We start from the raw sequence: 21,711 nt of genomic DNA on the forward strand, positions 1-21,711 counted from the left end.
AGATCGAATACTATAGAAGAATCTAGGCCACTCGTCGTTCCTGAGGCGCGGGCGGTGGACACCCAAAGAGAAGGAACCATCACAGGATCATATCTCCGGTCATCTACCCAAAGAACCTGCCAGGTATTGGAGAACCCGACGTCCATAGCAGCCATGTAGCAACGGACGTGCTCGTCCTCCTCCCTGACACGGCGACGCACCACCTCCGGCGGAGCCGGCTCCCTCTGCACCGAATGTGGCCCACGCGAACGCCACCAAACGAGATGAGGGTCGACGACGGGACCCGGGGCCGGGTTCCTCACCAAGCGGCGTGCCCCTGAAGGTAGCACCTCCCAGTGCTAGCCCGGCGGAGCCCAGTCCCGGACATGGGTCCTCTGAAGCAGGTCGTCGTCGCGAACGGGTCGAAGGCTGATACGTCTCCAACGTATCTATAATTTTTAATTGTTCCATGCTATTATATTATCTCTTTTGGATGTTTAATGGGATTTATTATACACTTTTATATTTTCTTGGGGACTAACCTATTAACCAGAGGCCCAGCCCAAAATGCTGTTTTCTTGCCTATTTCAGTGTTTCGAAGAAAAGGAATATCAAATGGAGTCCAAACGGAATGAAACCTTCGGGAGAGTTCTTTTTGGAACGAAAGCAATCCAGGAGAATTGGAGTAGACGTCAGGGAAGCTTCGAGGAAGCCATGAGGCAGGGAGGCGCGCCCTACCCCTTGGGCGCGCCCCCACCCTCGTGGGCCCCTCATGGGCCCCTCGTGGCTCCCCCGACCGACTTCTTTCAACTATATATATATATCCATATACCCTAAAAACATCCCGGAGCAGAATAGATCGGGAGTTCCGCCACCGCAAGCCTCTGTAGCCACCGAAAACCAATATAGACCCGTCCCGGCACCCTGCCGGAGGGGGGAATCCCTCACCGGTGGCCATCTTCATCATCCCGGCGCTCTCCATGACGAGGAGCGAGTAGTTCACCCACGGGGCTGAGGGTATGTACCAGTAGCTATGTGTTTTATCTCTCTCTCTCTCTTGTGTTCTTGAGGTGGTACGATCTTGATGTATCACGAGCTTTGCTATTATAGTTGGATCTTATGATGTTTCTCCCCCTCTACTCTCTTGTAATGGATTGAGTTTTCCCTTTGAAGTTATCTTATCGGATGGAGTGTTTAAGGATTTGAGAACACTTGATGTATGTCTTGCATGTGCTTATCTGTGGTGACAATAGGATATCACGTGATCTACTTGATGTATGTTTTGGTGATCAACTTGCGGGTTCCGTGACCTCGTGAACTTATGCATAGAGGTTGGCACACGTTTTCGTCTTGACTCTCCGGTAGAAACTTTGAGATATTCTTTGAAGTAATTTGTGTTGGTTTGAATAGATGAACCTGAGATTGTATGATGCATATCGTATAATCATACCCACGGATACTTGAGGTGACATTGGAGTATCTAGGTGACATTAGGGTTTTGGTTGATTTGTGTCTTAAGGTGTTATTCTAGTACGAACTCTAGGATAGATTGAACGGAAAGAATAGCTTCGTGTTATTTTACTATGGACTGTTGAATAGATCGATCACAAAGGATAAATTTTTGGTGGTTTCGTACCCTACCATAATCTCTTCGTTTGTTCTCCGCTAATAGTCACTTTGGAGTGACTCTTTGTTGCATGTTGAGTGATAGTTATATGATCCAATTATGTTATTATTGTTGAGAGAATTTGCACTAGTGAAAGTATGAACCCTATGCCTTGTTTCCTAGAATTGCAATACCGTTTACGCTCACTTTTATCGCTTGCTACCTTGCTGTTTTTATATTTTCAGATTACAAAAACCTATATCTACCATCCATATTGCACTTGTATCACCATCTCTTCGCAGAACTAGTGCACCTATACAATTTACCATTGTATTGGGTACACAAGAGACTCTTTGTTATTTGGTTGCAGGGTTGTTTGAGAGAGACCATCTTCATCCTACGCCTCCCACGGATTGATAAACCTTAGGTCATCCACTTGAGGGAAATTTGCTACTGTCCTACAAACCTCTGCACTTGGAGGCCCAACAACGTCTACAAGAAGAAGGTTGTGTAGTTGACATCAAGTAGTTTCTGGCGCCGTTGCCGGGGAGGTGAGTGCTTGAAGGTATATCTTTAGACCTTGCAATCGAATCTTTTTGTTTCTTGTTTTATCACTAGTTTAGTTTATAAAAGAAAACTACAAAAAATGGAATTGAGGGTGCCTCATATGCTTCATCTTTTTAATGTCTTTCATGAAAATAAGGATTCTGATAATTGTGCCAAAAGGTTAGAAGAAGAATGCATTAGAATGTTTGACACTAAATATTTGAATGATGAGCATGGTTGCAATGTTGTTAGTATGAATTCCTTGAATATCCATAGTACTAATGATGATTGCACTAGTCATGATGAAAATGTCTCTTATAAGCATGTCAACTTTTGTGGAATACATAGAGCTTGCAAGCACACACCAAATAGGGAAGATAGATTTTGCAAGAGACATAAGTATTTGGAAACTAAATGGTTGCAAGAAAGGCTAGATGATTGTGCTGAAAGATTCTATATTTATTCCCATCCTTGTGAACTTTGCAATGAACATGGTCATTTAAAGCTCCAATGCTATTTGTTTCATGATCAAATCGTGTCCAAAAATTGTGATAACTTGATTACCCTTGAGCATCATAAAGAGCTTAGTCTTCTTTTGGGGTATGAAGAAATGAAACGTATAACTGAGGGTATTCCAAAATTTAATCTTGATAGATTTCTTGATTTTGATCTAGAAGAAATTTTTATGTATTGTGCGGTGAATTGCATTGAAAATCCTTATATTGCCAATTACATAAAGACAAGAAAAAAATAGAAGATGAAGAGAATACTAATGAAAGGGAAGAGGCTTCCCAATATCCTCCTATTATTTCTTATGATGAATCAGGTAACGAGGAGGAGCCTTCTATTCAACCAATCTCATTAATAAGGAGCTCCAAAAAGAGGATTAAAACCACACACGATGTGAAGAAGAAAAACAAAAGATGGAGAATCAAAGGTAGAAAGGTATCCCTCCCAAATGATGTTACTCCTATTACTCATTGTGATGATGATAATTGCTATACTATTGGATCTATCCATACTATTAATAATGAGAGTGATTATGCTTATGATAGGAAAAGGCCCAAGCTTGGGGATGCTATGTTTAATGAGAATGACATGTTTGAGAATATATTTGCTGCAATTAATGTTTGTCCCAAGCTTGGGGATGCTATGTTTAATGAAGATGATATTTTTAGCCTCCCAAGTTTTGATGAACAAATTTATTATGATGATAGCATGCCTCCTACTTATGATGATTATATTGATGAAAGTGGGTTTGGAAGAGTGTCAACTTTAGGAAGTAATGATCCCACTATTTTGGAGGATGTTGAATCTTATTGTGATAATTATAAAAGTGGATTTGAAGAGGTCATGACTTTATTTAGTAATGATTCCACTATCTTGGAAGAGGTTTTAATCGATTGTGATGAGAACAAAGTTGCTACTTATGATGATTATTGTGATGACACTTATGCTATAAAAATTAGTGATGATTATATTTATAAAACTTGTCATGATTATGATTACCCTTTTTCTGAACATTACTCTTTTAATATGGAAACAATGTATAGTATTCGAGTTTCTTATGATACTCCCACTATTCCGAATGAGAAGAATTTTGCTTATGTGGAGAGCAGTAAATTTTCTATGCTTGTATATCATGAAAAGAATGCTTTATGTGATGGTTATATTGTTGAATTCATTCATGATGCTACTGAAAATTATTATGAGGTAGGAACATATGCTTGTAGGAATTGCAATAGTATCAAGTTTCCTCTCTATGTGCTTAAAGTTTTAAAGTTATGCTTGTTTTGCCTTCCTATGCTAGTTGATTATTGTTCCCATAAGTTGTTTGCTCACAAAATCCCTATGCATAGGAAGTGGGTTAGACTTAAATGTGCTAGTCATATTCTTCATGATGCTCTCTTTATGTTTCAATTCTTATCTTTTATGTGAGCATCATTGAAATCATCATGCCTAGCTAGGGGCGTTAAACGTTAGCGCTTGTTGGGAGGCAACCCAATTTTATTTTCGTTCTTTGCTTTTTGTTTATGTTTATTAATAAATAATTCATCTAGCCTCTGGTTAGATGTGGTTTCATGTTTTAATTAGTGTTTGTGCCAAGTAGAACCTTTGGGAAGACTTGGGTGAAGTCTTTATGATCTTGCTGTAAAAAAACAAAAACTTTAGCGCTCACGAGATTAGCTACAAATTTTTACTGGAGAGTGATATTTAGTTGATTCTTTTTTCAGATGATTAATAGACAATTTCCTCAGGTGCACCAATTTATTTCAGAATTTTTGGAGTTTAAGAAGTATATGTTTGATACAGATTACTACAGACTGTTCTGTTTTTGACAGATTCTGTTTTCTACGTGTTGTTTGCTTATTTTGATGAATCTATGAGTAGTATCGGAGGGTATGAACCATAGAGAAGTTTCAATACAGTAGATATTACACCAATGTGAATTTAGAATGAGTTCACAATAGTATCTAAGTGGTGATTTGTTTTCTTATACTAACGGAGCTTACGAGTTTTCTGTTGAGTTTTGTGTTGTGAAGTTTTGAAGTTTTGGGTAAAGATTCGATGGACTATGGAATAAGGAGTGGCAAGAGCCTAAGCTTGGGGATTCCCAAGGCACCCCAAGGTAATATTCAAGGACAACCAAGGGCCTAAGCTTGGGGATGCCCCGTATGGCATGCTCTCTTTCGTCTTCGTTCATTGGTAACTTTACTTGGAGCTATATTTTAATTCACCACATGATATGTGTTTTGCTTGGAGCGTCATTTTTTTTTGTTTTTTTTTCTTGCTGTTTGAATAAAATCCCAAGATATGAAATTCTTAAATGTTAGAGAGTCTTCGCATAGTTACATAATTATTCGACTACTCATTGATCTTCACTTATATCTTTCGGAGTAGTTTGTCATTTGCTCTAGTGCTTCACTTATATCCTTTTAGAGAACGGCGGTGGTTTTATTTTGAAGAAATTGATGAACTCTCATGCTTCACTTATATGATTTTGAGAGTCCTAAACAGCATGGTAATTTTCTTTGGTTATGAATTTAGTCCTAATATGATAGGCATCCAAGAGGGATATAATAAAAACTTTCATATAAAGTGCATTGAATACTATGAGAAGTTTGATTCTTTATGATTGTTTTGAGATATGAAGATGGTGATATTAGAGTCATGCTAGTTGAGTAGTTATGAATTTGAGAACTACTTGTTCTAAAGTTTGCGATTCCCGTAGCATGCACGTATGGTGAACCGTTATGTGATGAAGTCGGGGCATGATTTATTTATTGATTGTCTTCCTTATGAGTGGTGGTCGGGGACGAGAGATGGTCTTTTCCTACCAATCTATCCCCCTAGGAGCATGCGCGTAGTACTTTGTATCGATAACTAATAGATTTTTGCAATAAGTATGTGAGTTCTTTATGACTAATGTTGAGTCCATGGATTATACGCACTCTCACCCTTCCACCATTGCTAGCCTCTCTAATACCGCGCACCTTTCGCCGGTATCATATACCCACCATATACCTTCCTCAAAACAGCTACCATACCTACCTATTATGTCATTTTCCATAGCCATTCCGAGATATATTGCCATGCAACTTACCACCATTCCGTTCATTATGACACGCTTCATCATTGTCATATTGCTTTGCATGATCATGTAGTTGACATCGTATTTGTGGCAAAGCCACCTTTATAATTCTTTCATACATGTCACTCTTGATTCATTGCATATCCCGGTACACCGCCGGAGGCATTCACATAGAGTCATATTTTGTTCTAAGTATTGAGTTGTAATTCTTGAGTTGTAAGTAAATAAAAGTGTGATGATCATCATTATTAGAGCATTGTCCCAAGTGAGGAAAGGATGATGGAGACTATGATTCTCCCACAAGTCTGGATGAGACTCCGGACGAAAAAAAAGATAAAAAAAGAGGCCATAAAAAAGGGAGAAAGGCCCAAACAAAAAAAGAAGAGAAAATTAAAAAAGATGAGAGCAAAAAGAGAGAAGGGACAATGCTACTATCCTTTTACCACACTTGTGCTTCAAAGTAGCACCATGATCTTCATGATAGAGAGTCTCCTATGTTTTCACTTTCATATACTAGTGGGAATTTTACATTATAGAACTTGGCTTGTATATTCCAGTGATGGGCTTCCTCAAAATGCCCTAGGTCTTCGTGAGCAAGCAAGTTGGATGCACACCCACTTAGTTTCTTTTGTTGATCTTCAATACACATTATAGCTCTAGTGCATCCGTTGCATGGCAATCCCTACTCACTCAAATTGATATCTATTGATGGGCATCTCCATAGCCCATTGATACGCCTAGTTGATGTGAGACTATCTTCTCCTTTTTGTTTTCTCCACAAGCACCATTCTATTCCACATATAGTGCTATGTCCATGGCTCACGCTCATGTATTGCGTGAAGATTGAAATTTTTTGAGAACATCAAAAGTATGAAACAATTGCTTGGCTTGTCATCGGGGTTGTGCATGATTTAAATATTTTGTGTGATGAATATAGAGCATAGCCAGACTATATGATTTTGTAGGGATAGCTTGCTTTGGCCATGTTATTTTGAGAAGACATGATTGCTTTGTTAGTATGCTTGAAGTATTATTGTTTTCATGTCAATATTAAACTTTTGTCTTGAATCTTATGGATCCGAATATTCTTTCCATAATAAAGAAAATTACATTGATAATTATGTTAGGTAGCATTCCACATAAAAAATTCTGTTTTTAACATTTACCTACTCGAGGACGAGTAGGAATTAAGCTTAGAGATGCTTGATACGTCTCCAACGTATCTATAATTTTTGATTGTTCCATGCTATTATATTATCTCTTTTGGATGTTTAATGGGCTTTATTATACACTTATATATTATTTTTGGGACTAACGTATTAACTGGAGGCCCAGCCCAAAATGATGTTTTCTTGCCTATTTCAGTGTTTCGAAGAAAAGGAATATCAAATGGAGTCCAAACGGAATGAAACCTTCGGGAGAGTTATTTTTGGAATGGAAGCAATCCAGGAGACTTGGAGTAGACGTCAGGGAAGCTTCGAGGAAGCCACGAGGCAGGGAGGCACGCCCTACCCCCCCGGGCGCGCCCCCACTCTCGTGGGCCCTTCGTGGCTCCCCTGACCGACTTCTTTCGCCTATATATATATATCCATATACCCTAAAAACATCCCAGAGCAGAATAGATCGGGAGTTCCGCCACCGCAAGCCTCTGTAGCCACCGAAAACCAATCTAGACCCGTTCGGGCACCCTGCCGGAGGGGGGAATCCCTCTCCGGTGGCCATCTTCATCATCTCGGCGCTCTCCATGACGAGGAGGGAGTAGTTCACCCTCGGGCTGAGGGTATGTACCAGTAGCTATGTGTTTGATCTCTCTCTCTCTCGTGTTCTTGAGGTGGTACGATCTTGATGTATCACGAGCTTTGCTATTATAGTTGGATCTTATGATGTTTCTCCCCCTCTACTCTCTTGTAATGGATTGAGTTTTCCCTTTGAAGTTATCTTATCGGATGGAGTCTTTAAGGATTTGAGAACACTTGATGTATGTCTTGCATGTGCTTATCTGTGGTGACAATGGGATATCACGTGATCTACTTGATGTATGTTTTGGTGATCAACTTGCGGGTTCCGTGACCTCGTGAACTTATGCATAGAGGTTGGCACACGTTTTCGTCTTGACTCTTCGGTAGAAACTTTGAGATATTCTTTGAAGTAATTTGTGTTGGTTTGAATAGATGAACCTGAGATTGTATGATGCATATCGTATAATCATACCCACGGATACTTGAGGTGACATTGGAGTATCTAGGTGACATTAGGGTTTTGGTTGATTTGTGTCTTAAGGTGTTATTCTAGTACGAACTCTAGGATAGATTGAACGGAAAGAATAGCTTCATGTTATTTTACTACGGACTCTTGAATAGATCGATCCGAAAGGATAACTTTGAGGTGGTTTCATACCCTACCATAATCTCTTCGTTTGTTCTCTACTATTAGTGACTTTGGAGTGACTCTCTGTTGCATGTTGAGGGATATTTATATGATCCAATTATGTTTTTATTGTTGAGAGAACTTGCACTAGTGAAAGTATGAACCCTAGGCCTTGTTTCCTAGCATTGCAATACCGTTTACGCTCACTTTTATCACTAGTTACCTTGTTGTTTTTATATTTTCAGATTACAAAAACCTATACCTATCATCCATATTGCACTTGTATCACCATCTCTTCGCCGAACTAGTGCACCTATACAATTTACCATTGTATTGGGGACACAAGAGACTCTTTGTTATTTGGTTGCAGGGTTGTTTGAGAGAGACCATCTTCATCCTACGCCTCCCACGGATTGATAAACCTTAGGTCATCCACTTGAGGGAAATTTTCTACTGTCCTACAAACCTCTACACTTGGAGGCCCAACGACGTCTACAAGAAGAAGGTTGTGTAGTAGACATCAACGGCGAGGATGCGGTCCGGGCATCGTCGAAAACAAATACTATATGCAAATGTAACTTTTTTAAATTATTGGATTGTGTCTTATATTTAAATTCTAAATTTCTATAACTAAAATTATAAGAAACTAAAAAAACATCGATCATCATCTAACAATTTGAAATTAATCTAATTCATCTAGCTAAAACTAACATTTCTAAAATTTCTAACATTTCTATATACTAAAATTTATAACATTTGTATAAAAACAGAAAAACCTTTGACATTATATTATAACTAACATTTCTATATACTATTTGACTTTAATCTAATCTAATCTAATTAATTCATCTAAAACTTTGTATGAAAGACAGAAAAAACTAAAAAAACTAAAAACTAAAAACAGAAAAATTGTGTGTGTGTGTGCACGCGTGTAGTGTGTGTGTGTGTGTGCGCGCGTGTAGTGTGTGTGTGTGTGCGCGCGCATGTAGTGTGTGTCTGTGTGCGCGTGCGGCCGGCGTCGGCGCCGGCGCGGTGGATTGGAGGGAGGAGAGGCCGGGGAAGGGGCTCACAGCGCGCGCGGGCGAGGTCGAGGCGACGGCGACGGGGCGGCGGTGCGACGGGGACGGTGACGAGGACGGCGACGGCGCGGGACGGCGCGACGGGGACGGCGACGGTGCGAGACGGCGCGAGGGGGCGGCGACGGCGCGGGACAGGGACGGCGACGGCGCGGGACGGGGCAGCGGCAGAGAGAAGTGGGAGATGAGAAACCGAATTTTTGGAAGTGTTTTCTTATATAGGAGGCACCTTTAGTACCGGTTGGAGCCACCAACCGGTACTAAAGGCCTGTTTTGGCCAGGCCAAGCGGCGGGAAGGGCAGGCCTTTAGTACCGGGTGGTGGCTCCAACCGGTACTAAAGACCCCCCCTTTAGTACCGGTTGGAGCCACGACCCGGTACTAAAGGGAGGTGCGCTGTCAGGCGAGGGGCGCAAAGTTTAGTCCCACCTCACTAGGCGAAGGGCAGCCGCACTGGTTTATAAACCCAGCCGCGGCTGCTCCTTCGAGCTCCTCTCCAAAGCACGCCTTCTGGGCCTACCTGTTTTGTGCTGCCCTGTGGGCCAACTGGGCCTTGCGGGCCTGCATCCTGGCCCAACAACAGATTGGGTTTCTAGTCATATGCAGGCCGCTGTGGCCCAGTAGGCGGGCTTTTTTATTTTATTTTTTCCTTTTTTTTCTTTTTTGCTTTATTTATTTTCTATTATTTATTTCTGAGTTATTTTTTGCTGTATTTAGAGTTTCTTTGTCAATAGTTTTTCTATAGGTACAAAAAAATTACAAACTTTATGTTAGTGCCGTTAGTTTTCAAATTTGAATAGTTTAAATTTTGAATTATTTGAAATTTGTGTGAATCACTAGTTTGTGAATAACTTAACTTTAAAAATAGATTTTTCAGTGATTCTTTTTTCTTATGTTTAATATTAGTGTGTTTTATCATTATATTCAATTTGGTAATGCTTAGGTTATTTAAAAATGGAATGCCTATGTAACAGATGAGTTTTCGTCCGAAACCCTGATACTTCGAAAGAGATTGTCCATTTTGTACACGAAGTGCATCCAGTTATTGCTGTAACCCTCTCTACTTTTTTGCACATGCTATGTGGGTGAAATTATGATACCATGCCAACTTTCAACCTTTTCGGAGTTCATTTGAAGTGTTTTTCAATTTCAGGGTCATTTAGCTGAAAAAATCAGTAAATGCATGAAAGAATCTGTTTGCAAATAAAATTTCTTCGCGCTTCAAATGCCAAAACACATAACTACCCTAACTATTACAGAGATTCCCTCCTGGGTGTGAAACACAGAAGAAAGTGATGATAGTGAAGCCGATGACATCCCAGATCTTTGGGTGTGAAACTTTCTCTTCGCATGTGTCCCTTTGCGCCGTAGCCATGGAAAATCTTCATCATTTAACTAGATGCTTGGGTCAATATTCACTGTGAATGGAGCAATTTCATCAACCTTTTCATAACCTTCTGACATGTCTGTCTTGTCATCCACTCCCATGATGTTTCTCTTCCCAAAAAGAACTATGTGGCGCTTTGGCTCATCGTATGATGCATTCGCTTCCTTATCTTTTCTTTTTCTCGGCTTGGTAGACATGTCCTTCACATAGAAACCCTGTGCCACATCATTGGCTAGGACGAATGGTTCGTCTGCATACGCAAGATTGTTGAGATCCACTGTTGTCATTTTGTACTGCGGGTCTTCTGTTACCCCGCCTCGTGTCATATTTGAAGGAAATATGCCCTAGAGGCAATAATAAAGTTATTATTTATTTCCTTATATCATGATAAATGTTATTATTCATGCTAGTGTTGGGGAACGTAGTAATTTCAAAAAATTTCCTACGCACATGCAAGATCATGGTGATGCATAGCAACGAGAGGGGAGAGTGTTATCCACGTACCCTCATAGACCGAAAGCGGAAGCGTTAACACAACGCGGTTGATGTAGTCGTACGTCTTCACGATTCGACCGATCAAGTACCGAACGCACGGCACCTCCGAGTTCAGCACATGTTCTGCTCGATGACGTCCCTCGAACTCCGATCCAGCCGAGTGTTGAGGGAGAGTTTCGTCAGCACGACGACATGGTGACGATGATGATGTTCTACCGACGCAGGGCTTCGCGTAAGCACCGCTACGATATTATCGAGGTGTAATATGGTGGAGGGGGGCACCGCACACGGTTAAGAGATCAATGATCAATTGTTGTGTCTATGGGGTGCCCCCTTGCCCCCGTATATAAAGGAGCAAGGGGGGAGGCGGCCGGCCTAGGAGGAGGGCGCGCCAAGGGGGGAGTCCTACTCCCACCGGGAGTAGGACTCCTCCTTTCCTTGTTGGAGTAGGAAAAGGGAAGGGAGAAGGAGAAAGAAGGAAGGGGGCGCCCCCCTCCCTAGTCCAATTCGGACTAGTCCATGGGGAGGGGTGCGGCCACCCTTTGGAGCCTTTCTCTCCTTTCCCGTATGGCCCATTAAGGCCCAATACGAATTCCCGTAACTCTCCGGTACTCCGAAAAATACCCGAATCACTCGGAACCTTTCCGATGTCCGAATATAGTCGTCCAATATATCGATCTTTACGTCTCGACCATTTAGAGACTCCTCGTCAAGTCCCTGATCTCATCTGGGACTCCGAACTCTTTCGGTACATCAAAACACATAAACTCATAATATAACTGTCATCGTAACGTTAAGCGTGCGGACCCTACAGGTTCGAGAACTATGTAGACATGACCGAGACACCTCTACGGTCATAACCAATAGCGGAACCTGGATGCTCATATTGGCTCCCACATATTCTACGAAGATCTTTATCGGTCAGACCGCATAACAACATACGTTGTTCCCTTTGTCATCGGTATGTTACTTGCCCGAGATTCGATCGTCGGTATCTCAATACCTAGTTCAATCTCGTTACCGGCAAGTCTCTTTACTCGTTCCGTAATACATCATCCCGCAACTAGCTCATTAGTTGCAATGCTTGCAAGGCTTATAGTGATGTGCATTACCGAGTGGGCCCAGAGATACCTCTCCGACAATCGGAGTGACAAATCCTAATATCGAAATACGCCAACCCAACAAGTACCTTCGGAGACACCTGTAGAGCACCTTTATAATCACCCAGTTACGTTGTGACGTTTGGTAGCACACAAAGTGTTCCTCCGGTAAACGGAAGTTGCATAATCTCATAGTCATAGGAACATGTATAAGTCATGAAGAAAGCAATAGCAACATACTAAACGATCGAGTGCTAAGCTAACGGAATGGGTCAAGTCAATCACATCATTCTCTAATGATGTGATCCCATTAATAAAATGACAACTCATGTCAATGGCTAGGAAACATAACCATCTTTGATCAACGAGCTAGTCAAGTAGAGGCATACTAGTGACACTCTGTTTGTCTATGTATTCACACATGTATCAAGTTTCCGGTTAATACAATTCTAGCATGAATAATAAACATTTATCATGGTATAAGGAAATAAATAATAACTTTATTATTGCCTCTAGGGCATATTTCCTTCAGCTAGAACTGTATTAACCGGAAACATAATACTTGTGTGAAAACATAGACAAACAGAGTGTCACTAGTATGCCTCTACTTGACTAGCTCGTTGATCAACGATGGTTATGTTTCCTAGCCATTGACATGAGTTGTCATTTGATTAATGGGATCACATCATTAGGAGAATGATGTGATTGACTTGACCCATTCCATTAGCTTAGCACTCGATCGTTTAGTATTCTGCTATTGCTTTCTTCATGACTTATACATGTTCCTATGACTATGAGATTATGCAACTCCCGTTTACCGGAGGAACACTTTGTGTGCTACCAAACATCACAACATAACTGGGTGATTATAAAGGTGCTCTACAGGTGTCTCCGAAGGTACTTGTTGGGTTGGCGTATTTGGGGATTAGGATTTGTCACTCCGATTGTCGGAGAGGTATCTCTAGGCCCACTCGGTAATGCACATCACTGTAAGCCTTGCAAGCATTGAAACTAATGAGTTAGTTGCGGGATGATGTATTACGGAATGAGTAAAGAGACTTGCCAGTAACGAGATTGAACTAGGTATTAAGATACCGACGATCGAATCTCGGGCAAGTAACATACCGATGACAAAGGGAACAACGTATGTTGTTATGCGGTTTGACCGATAAAGATCTTCGTAGAATATGTAGGAGCAAATATGAGCATCCAGGTTCCACTATTGGTTATTGACTGGAGACGTGTCTCGGTCATGTCTACATAGTTCTCGAACCCGTAGGGTCCGCACGCTTAAAGTTCGATGACGGTTATATTATGAGTTTATGTGTTTTGATGTACCGAAGGTAGTTCGGAGTCATGGATGTGATCACGGACATGACGAGGAGTCTCGAAATGGTTGAGACATAAATATTGCTATATTGGAAGCCTATATTTGGATATCGGAAGTGTTCCGTGTGAAATTGGGATTTTACCGGAGTATCGGGGGTTACCGGAACCCCCTGGGGGTTTAATGGGCCAAGATGGGCCTTAGTGGAGAAGAGGAGGGGCGGCTAGGGCAGGCCGCATGCCCCCTCCCCCTCTAGTCCGAATTGGACAAGGAGGGGGGGCGGCGCCCCCCTTTCCTTCCTCTCTCCCTCCTCCTTCCCCCTTCTCCTACTCCAACTAGGAAAGGAGGGAGTAGGACTTCTCCCTGGCGCGCCTCCTCCTGGCCGGCTGCCTCTCCCCCTTTGCTCCTCTATATACGGGGGCAGGGGGCATCTCTAGACACAACAATTGATCTCTTGATCTCTTAGCCGTGTGCGGTGCCCCCCTCCACCATAATCCACCTTGATAATATCGTAGCGGTGCTTAGGCGAAGCCCTGTGTCGGTAGAACATCATCATCGTCACCACGCCGTCCTGCTGACGGAACTCTCCCTCAAAGCTCGGCTGGATCGGAGTTCGAGGGACGTCATCGAGCTGAACGTGTGCTGAACTCGGAGGTGTCGTACGTTCGGTACTTGATCGGTCAGATCGTGAAGACGTACGACTACATCAACCGCATTGTGCTAACGCTTCCGCTTTCGGTCTACGAGGGTACGTGGACACACTCTCCCCTCTCGTTGCTATGCATCACCATGATTCTGTGTGTGCATAGGAAATTTTTTGAAATTACTACGTTCCCCAACAGTGGCATCCGAGCCTGGTTTTATGCATAGATGTTATATGCACGAGTAGAACACAAGTGAGTTGTGGGCGATACAAGTCATACTGCTTACCAGCATGTCATACTTTGGTTCAGCGGTATTGTTGGATGAAGCGGCCTGGACCGACATTACGCGTACGCTTACGCGGGCTGGTTCTACCGACGTGCTTTGCACACAGGTGGCTGGCGGGTGTCAGTTTCTCCAACTTTAGTTGAACCGAGTGTGGCTACGCCTGGTTCTTGAGAAGGTTAAAACAACACTAACTTGACAAACTATCGTTGTGGTTTTGATGCATAGATAAGAACGGTTCTTGCTCAGCCCGTAGCAGCCACGTAAAACTTGCAACAACAAATTAGAGGACGTCTAACTTTTTTTGCAGGGCATGTTGTGATGTGATATGGTCAAGGCATGATGCTATATTTTATTGTATGAGATGATCATGGTTTGTAACTGTTATTGGCAACTGGCAGGAGCCCTATGGTTGTCGCTTTATTGTATGCAATGCAATCGCCCTGTAATGCTTTACTTTATCACTAAGCGGTAGCGATAGTCGTAGAAGCATAAGTTGGCGAGACGACAACGATGCTTCAATGGAGATCAAGGTGTCGCGCCGGTGACGAAGGTGATCATGACGGTGCTTCGGAGATGGAGATCACAAGCACAAGATGATGATGGCCATATCATATCACTTATATTGATTGCATGTGTTGTTTATCTTTTATGCATCGTATCTTGCTTTGATTGACGGTAGCATTATAAGATGATCTCTCACTAAATTATCAAGGTACAAGTGTTCTTCCTGAGTATGCACCGTTGCGAAAGTTCTTCTTGCTGAGACACCACGTGATGATCGGGTGTGATAGGCTCTACGTTCAAATACAACGGGTGCAAAACAGTTGCACACGCGGAATACTCAGGTTAAACTTGACGAGCCTAGCATATGCAGATATGGCCTCGGAACACTGAGACCGAAAGGTCGAGCGTGAATCATATAGTAGATATGATCAACATAGCGATATTCACCATTGAAACTACTCCATCTCACGTGATGATCGGACATGGTTTAGTTGATTTGGATCACGTGATCACTTAGAGGATTAGAGGGATGTGTATCTAAGTGGAAGTTAATATTTTAAGCAAATGCCTGGATTGAGAGATTTGAAGTCTCCAATAAGTTCACCAGCTGTAAGATGGAGGAGAATAGTTCTGTCAGTGAGCATATACTCAGAATGTCTGGGTATAACAATCACTTGATTCAACTGGGAGTTAATCTTCTGGATGATAGCGTCATTGACAGAATTCTTCAATCACTGCCACCAAGCTACAAGAGCTTCGTGATGAACTATAACATGCAAGGGATGGATAAGACGATTCCCGAGCTCTTCGCAATGCTAAAAGCTGCGGAGGTAGAAGTCAAGAAGGAGCATCAAGTGTTGATGGTCAACAAGACCACCAATTTCAAGAAAAAGGGCAAAGGGAAGAAGAAGGCAAACTTCAAGAAGAACAGCAAACAAGTTGCTACTCAGGAGAAGAAACCCAAGTCTGGACCTAAGCCTGAGACTGAGTGCTTGTACTGCAAACAGACTGGTCACTGGAAGCGGAACTGCCCCAAGTATTTGGCGGATTAGAAGGATGGCAAGGTGAACACAGGTATATGTGATATACATGTTATTGATGTGTACCTTACTAATGCTCACAGTAGCACCTGGGTATTTGATACTAGTTCTGTTGCTAATATTTGCAACTCGAAACAGGGACTACGGATTAAGCGAAGATTGGCTAAGGACAAGGTGACGATGCGCGTGGGAAATGTTTCCAAAGTCGATGTGATCGCGGTCGGCACACTACCTCTACATCTACCTTTGGGATTAGTTTTAGACCTGAATAATTGTTATTTGGTGCCAGCGTTGAGCATGAACATTATATCTGGATCTTGTTTGATGCGAGACGGTTATTCATTTAAATCAGAGAATAATGATTGTTCTATTTATATGAGTAATATCTTTTATGGTCATGCACCTTTGAAGAGTGGTCTATTTTTGTTGAATCTCGATAGTAGTGATACACATATTCATAATATTGAAGCCAAAAGATGCAGAGTTGATAATGATAGTGCAACTTATTTGTGGCACTGTCGTTTAGGTCATATTGGTGTAAAGCGCATGAAGAAACTCCATACTGATGGACTTTTGGAACCACTTGATTATGAATCACTTGGTACTTGCGAACCGTGCCTCATGGGCAAGATGACTAAAATGCCATCTCTACGGAACTATGGAGCGAGCAAGAGATTTGCTGGAGATCATACATACAGATGTATGTGGTCCGATGAATGTTGAGGCTCACGGCGGGTATCGTTATTTTCTCACCTTCACAGATGATTTAAGAAGATATGGGTATATCTACTTAATGAACGGGAAAATCATCGTTACAAGAAAATAAATTTTCTACGATCTGATCATGGAGGAGAATATTTGAGTTACGAGTTTGGTCTTCATTTAAAACAATGTGGAATAGTTTCGCAACTCACGCCACCCGGAACACCACAACATAATGGTGTGTCCCAACGTCGTAATCGTACTTTACTAGGTATGGTGCGATCTATGATGTCTCTTACTAATTTACCGCTATCTTTTTGGGGTTGTGCTTTAGAGACGGCTGCATTCACGTTAAATAGGGCACCATCAAAATCCGTTGAGACGGCGCCTTATGAACTGTGGTTTGGCAAGAAACCAAAGTTGTCGTTTCTTAAAGTTTGGGGCTGCAATGCTTATGTGAAAAAGCTTCAACCTGATAAGCTCGAACCCAAATCAGAGAAATGTGTCTTCATAGGATACCCAAAGGAAACTGTTGGGTACACCTTCTATCACAGATCTGAAGGCAAGACATTTGTTGCTAAATTTGGATCCTTTCTAGAAAAGGAGTTTCTCTCGAAAGAAGTGAGTGGGAGGAAAGTAGAACTTGATGAGGTAACTGTACCTGCTCCCTTATTGGAAAGTAGTTCATCACAGAAACCGGTTCCTATGACACCAACACCAATTAGTGAGGAAGTTAATGATGATGATCATGAAACTTCAGATCAAGTTGTTACTGAACCTCGTAGGTCAACCAGAGTATGATCCGCACCAGAGTGGTATGGTAATCCTGTTCTGGAAGTTATGTTATTAGACCATGACGAACCTACGAACTATGAAGAAGCAATGGTGAGCCCAGATTCCGCAAAATGGCTTGAGGCCATGAAATCTGAGATGGGATCCATGTATGAGAACAAAGTGTGGACTTTGGTTGACTTGCCCGTTGATCGGCAAGCCATTGAGAATAAATGGATCTTCAAGAAGAAGATTGACGCTGACGGTAATGTTACTGTCTACAAAGCTCGACTTGTTGCAAAAGGTTTTCGACAAGTTCAAGGGATTGACTACGATGAGACTCTCACCCGTGGCGATGCTTACGTCTGTCCGAATCATGTTAGCAATTGCCGCATTTTATGATTATGAAATTTGGCAAATGGATGTAAAACCGCATTCCTGAATGGATTTCTGGAAGAAGAGTTGTATATGATGCAACTGGAAGGTTTTGTCGATCCAAAGGGAGCTAACAAAGTGTGCAAGCTCCAGCGATCCATTTATGGACTGGTGCAAGCCTCTCGGAGTTGGAATAAACACTTTATAGTGTGATCAAAGCATATGGTTTTATACAGACTTTTGGAGAAGCCTGTATTTACAAGAAAGTGAGTGGGAGCTCTATAGCATTTCTGATATTATATGTGGATGACATATTGCTGATTGGAAATGATATAGAGTTTTTGGATAGCATAAAGGGATACTTGAATAAGAGTGATTCAATGAAGGACCTCGGTGAAGCTGCTTATATATTGGGCATCAAGATCTATAGAGATAGATCAAGACGCTTAATTGGACTTTCACAAAGCACATACCTTGACAAAGTTTTGAAGAAGTTCAAAATGTATCAAGCAAAGAAAGGGTTCTTGCCTGTGTTACAAGGTGTGAAGTTGAGTAAGACTCAATGCCCGACCACTGCAGAAGATAGAGAGAAGATGAAAGATGTTCCCTATGCTTCAGCCATAGGCTCTATCATGTATGCAATGCTGTGTACCAGACCTGATGTGTGCCTTGCTATAAGTTTAGCAGGGAGGTACCAAAGTAATCCAGGAGTGGATCACTGGACAGCGGTCAAGAACATCCTGAAATACCTGAAAAGGACTAAGGATATGTTTCTCGTTTATGGAGGTGACAAAGAGCTAGTCATAAATGGTTACGTCGATGCAAGCTTTGACACTGATCCAGATGATTCTAAATCGCAAACCGGATACGTATTTACATTGAACGGTGGAGTTGTAAGTTGGTGCAGTTCTAAACAAAGCGTTGTGGCGGGATCTACGTGTGAAGCGGAGTACATAACTGCTTCGGAAGCAGCAAATGAACGAGTCTGGATGAAGGAGTTCATATCCGATCTAGGTGTCATACCTAGTCCATCGGGTCCAATGAAAATCTTTTGTGACAATACCGGTGTAATTGCCTTGGCAAAGGAATCCAGATTTCACAAGAGAACCAAGCACATCAAGAGACGCTTCAACTCCATCCGGGATCAAGTCCAGGTGGGAGACATAGAAATTTTCAAGATACATACGGATCTGAATGTTGCAGACCCGTTGACTAAGCCTCTTCCACGAGCAAAACATGATCATCACCAAGGCTCCATGGGTGTTAGAATCATTACTTTGTAATCTAGATTATTGACTCTAGTGCAAGTGGGAGACTGAAAGAAATATGCCCTAGAGGCAATAATAATGTTATTATTTATTTCCTTATATCATGATAAATGTTTATTATTCATGCTAGAATTGTATTAACCGGGAACATAATACTTGTGTGGATACATAGACAAACAGAGTGTCACTAGTATGCCTCTACTTGACTAGCTCGTTGATCAAATATGGTTATGTTTCCTTGCCATTGACATGGGTTGTCATTTGATTAACGAGATCACATCATTAGGAGAATGATGTGATTGACTTGACCCATTCCGTTAGCTTAGCACTCGATCATTTAGTATTCTGCTATTGCTTTCTTCATGACTTATACATGTTCCTATGACTATGAGATTATGCAACTCCCGTTTACCGGAGGAACACTTTGTGTGCTACCAAATGTCACAACGTAACTGGGTGATTATAAAGGTGCTCTACAGGTGTCTCCGAACGTACTTGTTGGGTTGGCATATTTCGAGATTAGGATTTGTCACTCCGGTTGTCGGAGAGGTATCTCTGGGCCCACTCGGTAATGCACATCACTATAAGCCTTGCAAGCATTGCAATTAATGAGTTAGTTGTGGGATGATGTATTACGGAACGAGTAAAGAGACTTGCCGGTAACGAGATTGAACTAGGTATTAAGATACCGACGATCGAATCTTGGGCAAGTAACATACCGATGACAAAGGGAACAACGTATGTTGTTATGCGGTTTGACCGATAAAGATCTTCGTAGAATATGTAGGAGCAATATGAGCATCCAGGTTCTGCTATTGGTTATTGACCGGAGATGTGTCTCGGTCATGTCTACATAGTTCTCGAACCCGTAGGGTCCGCACGCTTAAAGTTCGATGACGGTTATATTATGAGTTTATGTGTTTTGATGTACCGAAGGTAGTTCGGAGTCCCGGATGTGATCACGGACATGACGAGGAATCTCGAATTGGTCGAGACATTAAGATTGATATATTGGAAGCCTATATTTGGATATCGGAAGTGTTCCGGGTGAAATCGTGATTTTACCGGAGTACCGGGGGTTACCGGAACCCTCCCGGGTGTTTAATGGGCCAAGATGGGCCTTAGTGGAGAAGAGAGGGGCGGCCAGGGCAGGCCGCGCACCCCTTCCCCTCTAGTCCGAACTAGACAAGGAGGGGGGGCGGCACCCCCCTTTCCGTCCTCTCTCCCTCCTCCTTCCCCCTTCTCCTACTCCAACTAGGAAAGGAGGGAGTCCTATTCCCGGTGGGAGTAGGACTTCTCCCTGGCGCGCCTCCTCCTGGACGGTCGCCTCTCCCCCCTTTTCTCCTTTATATACGGGGGCAGGGGGCACCTCTAGACACAACAATTGATCTATTGATCTCTTAGCCGTGTGTGGTGCCCCCCTCCACCATAATCCACCTTGATAATATCGTAGCGGTGCTTAGGCGAAGCCCTGCGTCGGTAGAACATCATCATCGTCACCACGCCGTCGTGATGATGGAACTCTTTTTCAAAGCTTGGCTGGATCGGAGTTCGAGGGACGTCATCGAGCTGAACGTGTGCTGAACTCGGAGGTGCCGTACCTTCGGTACTTGATCGGTCGGATCGTGAAGACGTACGACTACATCAACCGCGTTGTGCTAACGCTTCCGCTTTCGGTCTACGAGGGTACGTGGACACACTCTCCCCTCTCGTTGCTATGCATCACCATGATCCTGTGTGTGCGTAGGAATTTTTTTGAAATTACTACGTTCCCCAACAATATTGACCCATTTGCACCGAAACAAAGGGACCTTCAAACCACGTCCATAGTCAAGTTCCCATATGTCCTCTATGTAACCATAATATGTTTCCTTTCCCATCTTGGTTGCTGCATCAAAGCGGACACCACTGTTTTGGTTGGTGCTCTTCTTATCTTGGGAGATCGTGTAAAATGTATTCCCATTTATCTCATACCCTTTGAAAGTCATTATATTCGAAGATGGTAACTGGGACAGCAAGTACAGGTCATCTTCAATAGAGGTGTCATGCATGGCACGTGTCTGCAACCAGCCGGCGAAAGTCCCCGTTTGTTCACGTGTAATCCAGTCATCAGACCACTCCGGGTGTTTGGAGCGTAGAAAATTCTTGTGTTCGTCCATATACGGAGCCACCAAGGCGGAATTCTATAGAACTGTGTAGTGTGCTTCATTAAGAGAATGTCCGTCCATACATATTATTTAATTCCCTCCTAGTGTGCCTTTTCCATCCAGTCTGCCCTTATGCTGCGATTCAGGAACACCAATCGGCTTAAGGTCAGGAATAAAGTCAATACAAAACTCAATGACCTCCTCATTTTCATGGCCCTTAGAGATGCTTCCTTCTGGCCTAGCATGGTTATGAACATATTTCTTTAAGACTCCCATGAACCTCTCAAAGGGGAACATATTGTGTAGAAAAACAGGACCCAAAACGTTAATCTCATCTCATAGGTGAACTAGGACGTGCGTCATGATGTTGAAGAAGGATGGTGGGAACACCAACTCGAAACTGACAAGACATTGCACCAAATCATTCTCTAACCTTGGTATGATTTCTGGATCGATTACCTTCTGAGAGATTGCATTAAGGAATGCACATAGCTTCACAAT

This window comes from Triticum aestivum, chromosome 4D (assembly GCF_018294505.1).
Source record: "Triticum aestivum cultivar Chinese Spring chromosome 4D, IWGSC CS RefSeq v2.1, whole genome shotgun sequence".
Classification (NCBI taxonomy): Eukaryota; Viridiplantae; Streptophyta; class Magnoliopsida; order Poales; family Poaceae; genus Triticum; species Triticum aestivum.